Source organism: Triticum urartu, chromosome 2A (assembly GCF_056163025.1).
Source record: "Triticum urartu cultivar PI428250 chromosome 2A, HENAU_Tu73, whole genome shotgun sequence".
NCBI lineage: Eukaryota > Viridiplantae > Streptophyta > Magnoliopsida > Poales > Poaceae > Triticum > Triticum urartu.
In genome coordinates, this window is record NC_141874.1 from 290174210 (window position 1) to 290182457 (window position 8248).

Here is an 8248-nt window from a genome sequence, read left to right on the forward strand (position 1 = left end):
CATGACACTAATAATATTCCCTCCCTTCTCCACCACATGATTCACCTCCATAGACAAACATACACACGTACATGATTCAGCATAGGGTCCTACTAAAGATTTGTTTAACTCCAACAGGAAAATTAGGCAGTAATAAATTAGTGGTACTTAAGTACTCCTAATTAATTAAGTGAGACAGCAGAAGTGGAAGGGCTCCCTGGAGGATCGTCTCACATGTAAGGTAGTCGTTGCCGGAGCCCTTGAATGGCCTCGACTGAGGCCTCTGGCTTCAGCAAGATCACCTTGGCACTGTTTATTCTTCTTCTTCCTCTTCATGCTTTGTTTCTCTTTCTCCTTACCAGTTGGTGAAACCAAGTACATGATTGGCCTTCTAATTCAGAATTGGTTTTGTCAGTGAGGGAGTACAAGTGTACTAGTAAAAAACAGCATTATTTTCTCATGGCAGTCGGAAAATAGAGATGAACACATGCATTAAATATCATTCTTACCTAAAGCAAGGTTATGGCGCCAATATGGATGATGAGGACTGGAACACAGATCTCCCTTTGTGCAGTTCCACCAAAATGAACCAACTGTTCCATTCTGACATTCCAGTTAAATAGCACAAAAGTCACTTCTTTTAAGAAGAGTTTTGTGCAGTGCACCAAAAGGTCACAACAGCAACCAGGTGAATTGGATATCCCTGTTTGCACAAAAAGGCACACAGGAAACAGTCAGAGTATCAAACAATTACAGGCAAAAACATTTGGCTAAACTTGTCATGGCTTATAACAGTGGGTGCACCAGCAGTCCAGCACCATGTATGTAAACAGGGGCATAAAGTGGTGATTCATAGTTTGTTGCCCCGAGAAACAAATATCCAAGAAACATATCTGGGTTGGTCCCATTTTTGTTCACTCTAGCCACCTATTCCTATGTGTGGATAGCAAATCTAGTCCTGGTCATACCACTGTGTACAACGTTACCCCTATATTTCCCTTTTCGACCAAGAGACCGGTTGGATGACCAGTCTGTACTACTTTCACCCCCTTTCCTTCTTGTTTGTACCAAGTCCGATGTACATACTAAATTCCCCCCACCCCCACTTTATTTCTTGTTTGAACCAAGTACTCCCTCCGTCTAGAATTACTTGTCATCAAAATGGATGTGTCTAGAACTAAAATACATCTAGATACATCCATTTCAATGACAAGTATTTTCGGATGTAGGGAGTACAAGATTCGACTCCATGAAGTAGCTTTACCTCTAACAATAGAAGAAGAAAAATATGTGACATTGGACCATCCGATCGAGAGGGGCTGAGAGGTAGAAAATGATGCACATGCAGCGACGTAGCAAGCTGGGGAAGTAGAGCTAAGGCGGTTTTGAATGAAGATATACCTGAAGGTCGTCGGGATGTGGATAGGTGGGCGGCGGGAGGCCAGATCCGCCCACAGGCAACGATGAAGGGATCGGAGGACCTCCCGCGCCGGTGCTTGGCCAGAGATAACGGTGCGGCCGGCAGTGGGTCTCCTCCCTCGCTGTCGACGACGGCCTAAACGCTGCCCCTCCTCCCCTTCACCGGCGGAGGGGGATACGTCCGGATCTATAACCAGCGGTGAGGATAGAAAGCGAGTGTTTTTTGAAGGGAGAAAGATAGTGTTACTACCCCTATGTTGTTTAAATCTGGAGAGGATGAGAGTGTGTGAATAGAGCAACCCTAGCAAGCAAGCGCGGAGGCTCCGGCCTATATATACGTAGTGAGAAACCCTAGCAAGCAAGCAACCCCTATCTTCATCAACTCGTACAATAACGAGAAATTTGATTACTACAATGCCCTCTCCCTCGCGGACTGAGCTCCGGTGCCTTAACTGCACCTGCCTTTGGCTGCATGACAGGAGGGCCAACCACCTGTTGGGCCCACCTGTCATGGACGCAAAGGCAGGAGCAATAAGTTGAAGCTTTCGCTATCCCTCCCGCACGAGGTGGACGGACATGCAGCAGTGGATTCGATACTGTATAAGTAGGAGTAACATCATTATTGTTCGTCTTCTCGAAGAGGCGAAGAGCCAAGCGCAACCCGAACATGGCAGTTGCGAACGCTCGCGTGGTGCAGTTCCTTGGAGTACTAGCCAGGCTCTTGCATGAGACAAAATTGCTATTGTTTAACAATTAAACTCCATTATCCATTGGTTGATACTCATTCTGCATAGGTCCACGCGCTTAGCACCGTTTCCTCCTGGGGTCACCAATGTTTATTTGCTAATTAATAGCATTGCATGTAATGAACTAGCCATTGCAAGTCATTAAAAGCATGCACACCTCTCATCTCTTATTGGTTGATATGTCAAGAAACAAGAAACAAGGTAGAAGTTAATGCACCGTGCCTAAGTGATTTGGGACTATTTGGTTTTCGTAAGATGACTTACACACCTAGACGGAGGGAGTAGTATAGCCCTGTAAACCAGAAAGGAGTATTTGCCTTTCTAGAGATTTCAACAAGTGACTAGAATACACCGTGTGCAGTACTCCCTCCCTTCCGGTTTATAGGGCTCAAATCTCAAATCTCATGAACCAAGGCATTTTGCGATTGGAGTAATGTATCTCGTACTTTACAAAACTACCCTAATTAAATTCATGCATTAATTACGTAGTTCTCTTGTTTTCCTCTCCGCCTTGGTCGCGGTGCACAATATTGAGCACTCCTATATGACTAGCCGCTCTATCTACATGCGGGACATTTCAAAACATCCGGGCTCGCGTGCCATCCACCAAATCACAGCGAGGTGCTACAGTCGAGACTCACCTGTAACCCTGGTGTGGCCATCATGACCCGTCATATCACAAAACCCACACCTTTACTAGTAGTGGTAAGGTGGCCTCCAAGTTGGACTGGACGAAGCAACCATCATTTCACTGGAACGCTCGTTCAAGCCCTTTCTTCCCTTTCTTGAAGAAAACCTCACTCCAGGCTACTCACTTCTGCCATTTTTCTTCTGTACCGACGAAGGAAAGGTGGGCGAATCAGTTATGCTGCTATATTTTCATTCCAAGAATCTTCTTTTTGCGAAGCACCGACCGATTCTCACATCCTATTCTTTTTCCGTTTTCATTGCGATTGTGGTTTCCTTTCGATTGCTTTTTGTTTGTCAGTTCATTGATGGATCCTGGAGCACTAGGCAAAGAGTTGCCGGCGGACAACCCACTGGAGACAGCGATCTCCAGGAAGCGAGCACCGACCAACGAGTTGACCATGTTGGCGGGCCAACCCATGGAGACGAAGAACTCCAAGAAACAAGCATTGGCCAAAGAGTTGAGGACGTTGGCGGACGAACTCCTCAAAGGAAGTTGGAAGAACGGCAAGGGCCCCACCGTGCCTACCCCAGGAACTCTGATTGCCACCTATGTGAGGCTCAAGACCGAGTTTGAGGAGATAGTTACCGTTGAGAAGCAGTATTCCCCTGGCAAGGTGATGGGCCCCATTGAGGACGAGGAGATGGCCCCCGGAGGGATGAGATCCCCCGGTGAGCTGCACAAGGTAAAAAATAATGGCTTATTACCATAGTTATGGTTTTTGATTATTTGCAATGTGCTTGCCAATATGTTAAGGTTGTGCAGGTGTCGGTGGACGTCCTTGATGATTCCGATGTCGTGGCCCGTCCTGTTGGCATCGCCCCGGAGATCGATTCCGATGCCGCTGTACATCCTGTGGACATTGCCCTAGAGATCGATTCTGATGTCGCGGTCAGTCCTGCATACATCGCCCCAGAAATCGATTCCCATGCCGTTGTCCGTGTTGTGGTCATTGCCCGAGAGATCGATGACAAGAAATAGTTGGTCACGCTAATCCTTCAGGGTAGTTTGCATTGCCATGTGTTTAATTACCAGAACGATGCGTGTTATCAAACCATCTTAGGGCTAGTGCACTGTCTTGTGTGGGCGGATCTTGCTACTTTTGTTTGATAGTGAATCATGCGATGAATCATGCGAACCCTCTCCGAGTTATGGAAACAGATGTATCCTCACCAGCTTTTGATGTAATATATGGCATGATTAGATGTAAGTTTGAACTGTTTATCATATTAGCAGTGCTTGTTTGATGATTCTTGGTGTTAGTAGGCTAGCTACTGTGCGAGCTATAGTACTTGCAAAACACTCACCGAAGAGAAACGTTGGGGCTGATGAGCTCGTGGTACGCTTATACTTATCCCTCGTCGATCGACCAATAGCCCTAGCTCCTAAAATTGTAGCTTAGCGATCGATGACCTAGGCGGGCTAGTTTGGCCTAGTGGGTTTCGGTGATATGACATGCAACACAAAATCATAGCAGTGCAGAGACGTACTCCCTCCGTTCCAAAATAGATGACCTAGGCGGGCTAGTTTGCCCTAGTGGGTTTCAGTGATATGAAGTGGTACAGTGCCGTCCAGTCTTCGCGTGTGGTAGCAGTATTGCGGGTACAGTAAGTTTTCTTGAAGAAGCAGAATTCAACGAAGCCATGATGGTTCCTTCGTCCGAACAACTTACATTGGGAAAGGTTGGGCCTGCGATACGACCGGGGTAGACCAGGATAATTTTGTGCATGGCAGGTGGACCAGGATGGTCGATGTCCCACATGTCGGCGAATGAAAGTATTCTTTCCTATATAGAGGACGAGCAACGAGTATTCATTGTTTATTTTTGATGAAAGCTATTGTCTCCACTGTTATGACGGAGGAGTGTGAAACACGGCAGCCCAGTGAACTTGGCATGTGCACCACTCCCTCCTTCCTCATGTAATGCCCAGGTTACAGCTTTTTCTCACTTTCTCTCTATCTATTTCCTCTCAAATGTTTTTTACCTTTCTTTTTTTAAGACACAATTGCTTTTATGCCTTTTTTAGAATTATTTTTTTATACCTAGGAGCACGTGTAGAGACGGGCTCTTGCAGAGCCCACTCCTTGACTTTGTCAATGCCTCTCTCTCCTCCACATAAGGAGTACTACTTGCTATGCATGCATGCGGCGGGCAGCTGACGTCTTGAGGGGCCAGGGCGGTGAGAGCGGGCTCCGGAAGTGGTCCGGACTCTAGCATAACTTTGGTTTTTATAGTATTTCTTTCTCCATTAACAGGTAGGCCCGCATAGATAGATAAAGAACACGAGCTGATGAGGCACATGCGGACTGTTTGACTGGTCAACCAGACAAATACGGAGCTATACGTTGAGCCAGTGACCGTATAATCACCATATCTCGTATACAATGATCAAAGTGAGCTATCAAGACAAGTTCGATGACCGCCAATGCATTTTACTCGGTAATAAATGACCAGGATTGAAGGGGAATCCAAATTTGCTTCGTCTTCTGTCCTTGAGCTCTTGACAAACCAATGCACTATACGGTTCTCTGGCCACTCCACCCCAGAGCTCTCACCAAGCGTCGTTCATGCCACCGCGCCGCACACTAATCGGTAAGGCAGCGATGGCATCCCGCCACGCCGAGTTCCTCAACGCCCACGACCGCACACAAAATGGTAGGGAAGCGATGGCATCCCGCCGTGCCGAGTTCATCGCTGCTCGCGACCTCACAACTATGTGGGAAGAATTTGAAGATGCCAAGGCCGAATGGGCGGTAGATCAAGAGGCGACCAAAGCCGCACAGAGGGAGCGGAAAAGTCAGAAAGCACTCAAGAAAAGAGAGGCCTGCCGCCGCAAGAAAGAAAAGGACGCACGCGTTGCTGCGGAGAGGTCGGTGGAGATCCAAGCACGGTGGGGTGTCGCCGACAAAACCGGGAAGGAGAACGACGGCGTCTGGCCAGCATGTGAGAAGTAGTAGTACTAGTAGTTAGTGTGTGTGTGTGTGTGTCTGAGTACGAGCATGTACCAGTACTACTAGTTACTACTATAGTTTTTAGAGCAAATTACTAGTACATTAGCCTAGACTAAATGGAAAAATTCCTATCCTAAGCATCAAATGGCATCTCTTTCTCTATAGGAATTGAGATGCATGTCATCTCACTTCCTATGATTTTCATATTCCTATCCTATGAACGAAAGGAGGCCTCTGTTGGAGTAACTACTGTAGCTAGCGGTACTGCTGGTACAGTAGTTTTCTTCAAGAAGCGGAATTCAATGAAGTCATGATGGTTCCTTCGTCCAAGCAACTTCAAAGTGGGAAGTGGGCATGTGATTTGACGGCTCATTAGTCATTGTTACTGCGGCGAGACGACCTGGGTGACTCCCTTGGAGTTTTGCATGCATGGCAAGTGGACCAGGATGGTCGACGTCCCACATGTTGGCGAACGGAAGTATTCTTTCCGATATCGAGGAGCAAGGAAACCGCGTGGTATAGTATCATTGCTGATTGGTTCGCAAAAAAATAGTATCACTGCCGATTTATAATTATTTTTTATTTCTGATGAATGCTAGCGTTTCAACTCTTACGACGAAGGGTGCCAAACACAGCACGTGCTGGATGTCCCACACGTCAGTGAAAGGAGTGGGACATGAACAGCGTGGTAGAGCCCAGCGTAAAAAACAGCGTGGTAGAGCGTCTCCACTTCTTCCACTTCTGGGTCGGAGACCACACGTAGTAGTACTTAGTGGTATGAACGATACAAAGTGCGACCTGGAGACAAAGACACGTCTAGTTGGAAGGTCTCGGGGCACATACACGTAAACAAATATAAAAGTTAATATGTGCCTCCAACTAATATAGTAGTAGTAGAGTACTTAGGCACGTACTCCATAACATCACCGTGCATTGCACGTACAACATTTAGTGGTAGTACGTAGTAAGAGACAAATGTCGCCCAAGAGTTCCCTTCTCGACCTACTTTTGGGTGTTTGGTAGAGTGTATGGAGGGTGCATGAGTCCACACTAGTTTAGCACAAATACACTAGAAGCATGCATGAAGAGAGCATGCATGAAGAGGGGTGTTGAGTTGAGCATGCATGAAGAGGGAACAACTATGTTGAGACGAGAACGCAACCAAACACACCCTATATGCCACGCATGTTCATACCATTTGTGCCTTTCTACTTCACTTACTGCGCTACATTACTCAGGTTCGTACGTCCACTCCTGGGTACATGTTCGTATCATAGTTCCAGTCCCACGTGTTCTTCATATAGATGGAACGATCCTTGCATAACACGTGCACCTTGACGCTAGATGTCTCGCGTGTTGGCAAAAGGATGAAAAAAGCGCACGTAAAAAATAGAGTGGAAGAACATAGATTCCGGACGACCGAGAAGGAGCAAGGAACCTCGTGGTGGAGCGTCTGCACTCGTAATATTTAATATTATTCAGCGATATAAAATTAACCAATCATCTCCACAGTGGACTGGAAGAGTATGAAACACGGCAGCCTAGTGTAGTATCATACTAGTACATGGCTAACCCACGCTATCACCATATTTCTTGGCTTCTGTGCGACACCTATCTCTAGTAATCCAGCAGCCTGTATCGCTTCTCCCTCCTCGTCTCTATCAAAGTGCGGCGGGCTGGCGTTTCTGCCATCTATTGAGGTCGGTTAACTATCACATGTTAGCGACATGCCAAGAGCATTCTAAAAAAATTCCTTTCATGTTCCGTTTTCAAAAATAAAAAAATCCTTTCATGTACGAATTTGCATGTATGCTTTGAGCAACTTGCATGTCCTATACTGCTCTTGTTTGATACTCTAACTTAGCTAGAGGTTAGACTAACTCATGACTAACCCTGAACTAACTGTAGCTAAAGAGGTGTTTGGGTGACAGGGTTAGATTGACAATAAATGCACTTCATGGAGAGAGAAAAGTGATTTTTCAGTGGTCCCAATGAGTACTATCTCCAGTTAGCACCTCTTGGGTGGGATAGTTTTTTTGGTGGGTTCGGTGCAACTTGCTCCAATTTAAACCCTCATGCTTGGATAGTTTAGGGCTATTTGAGCCCCAACTAGCTCAAACTAACTCTAACCCATGGATCCAAACAGGGCCTATGGCCAGTCTCGACGCAGAGCAGTCACGTGCACCGGGAAGCGGCGCTCTCTCGGCCGTCGCGCCACTTCAAAGCCGGCGCTAGTGAGAGGTCGCCTCCGCTCTGGCCGGGCATTAATGCGGCACTGACGCTCCAGGGCGACGCTGACCGTTTCACGTGGGAAGCGCGCGCTGGCAAGGGAGTATAGGTTTTGAACCGTTTCAGGTGTAGTACTGGTAGTTTGCAAAACTACTCAATTATTGCACTCAGTTTCCTAAGAAATTGTGGTAAAAAAACGTTACTCCACAGCACGCTTCCCTTCTCCTTCCTCTTC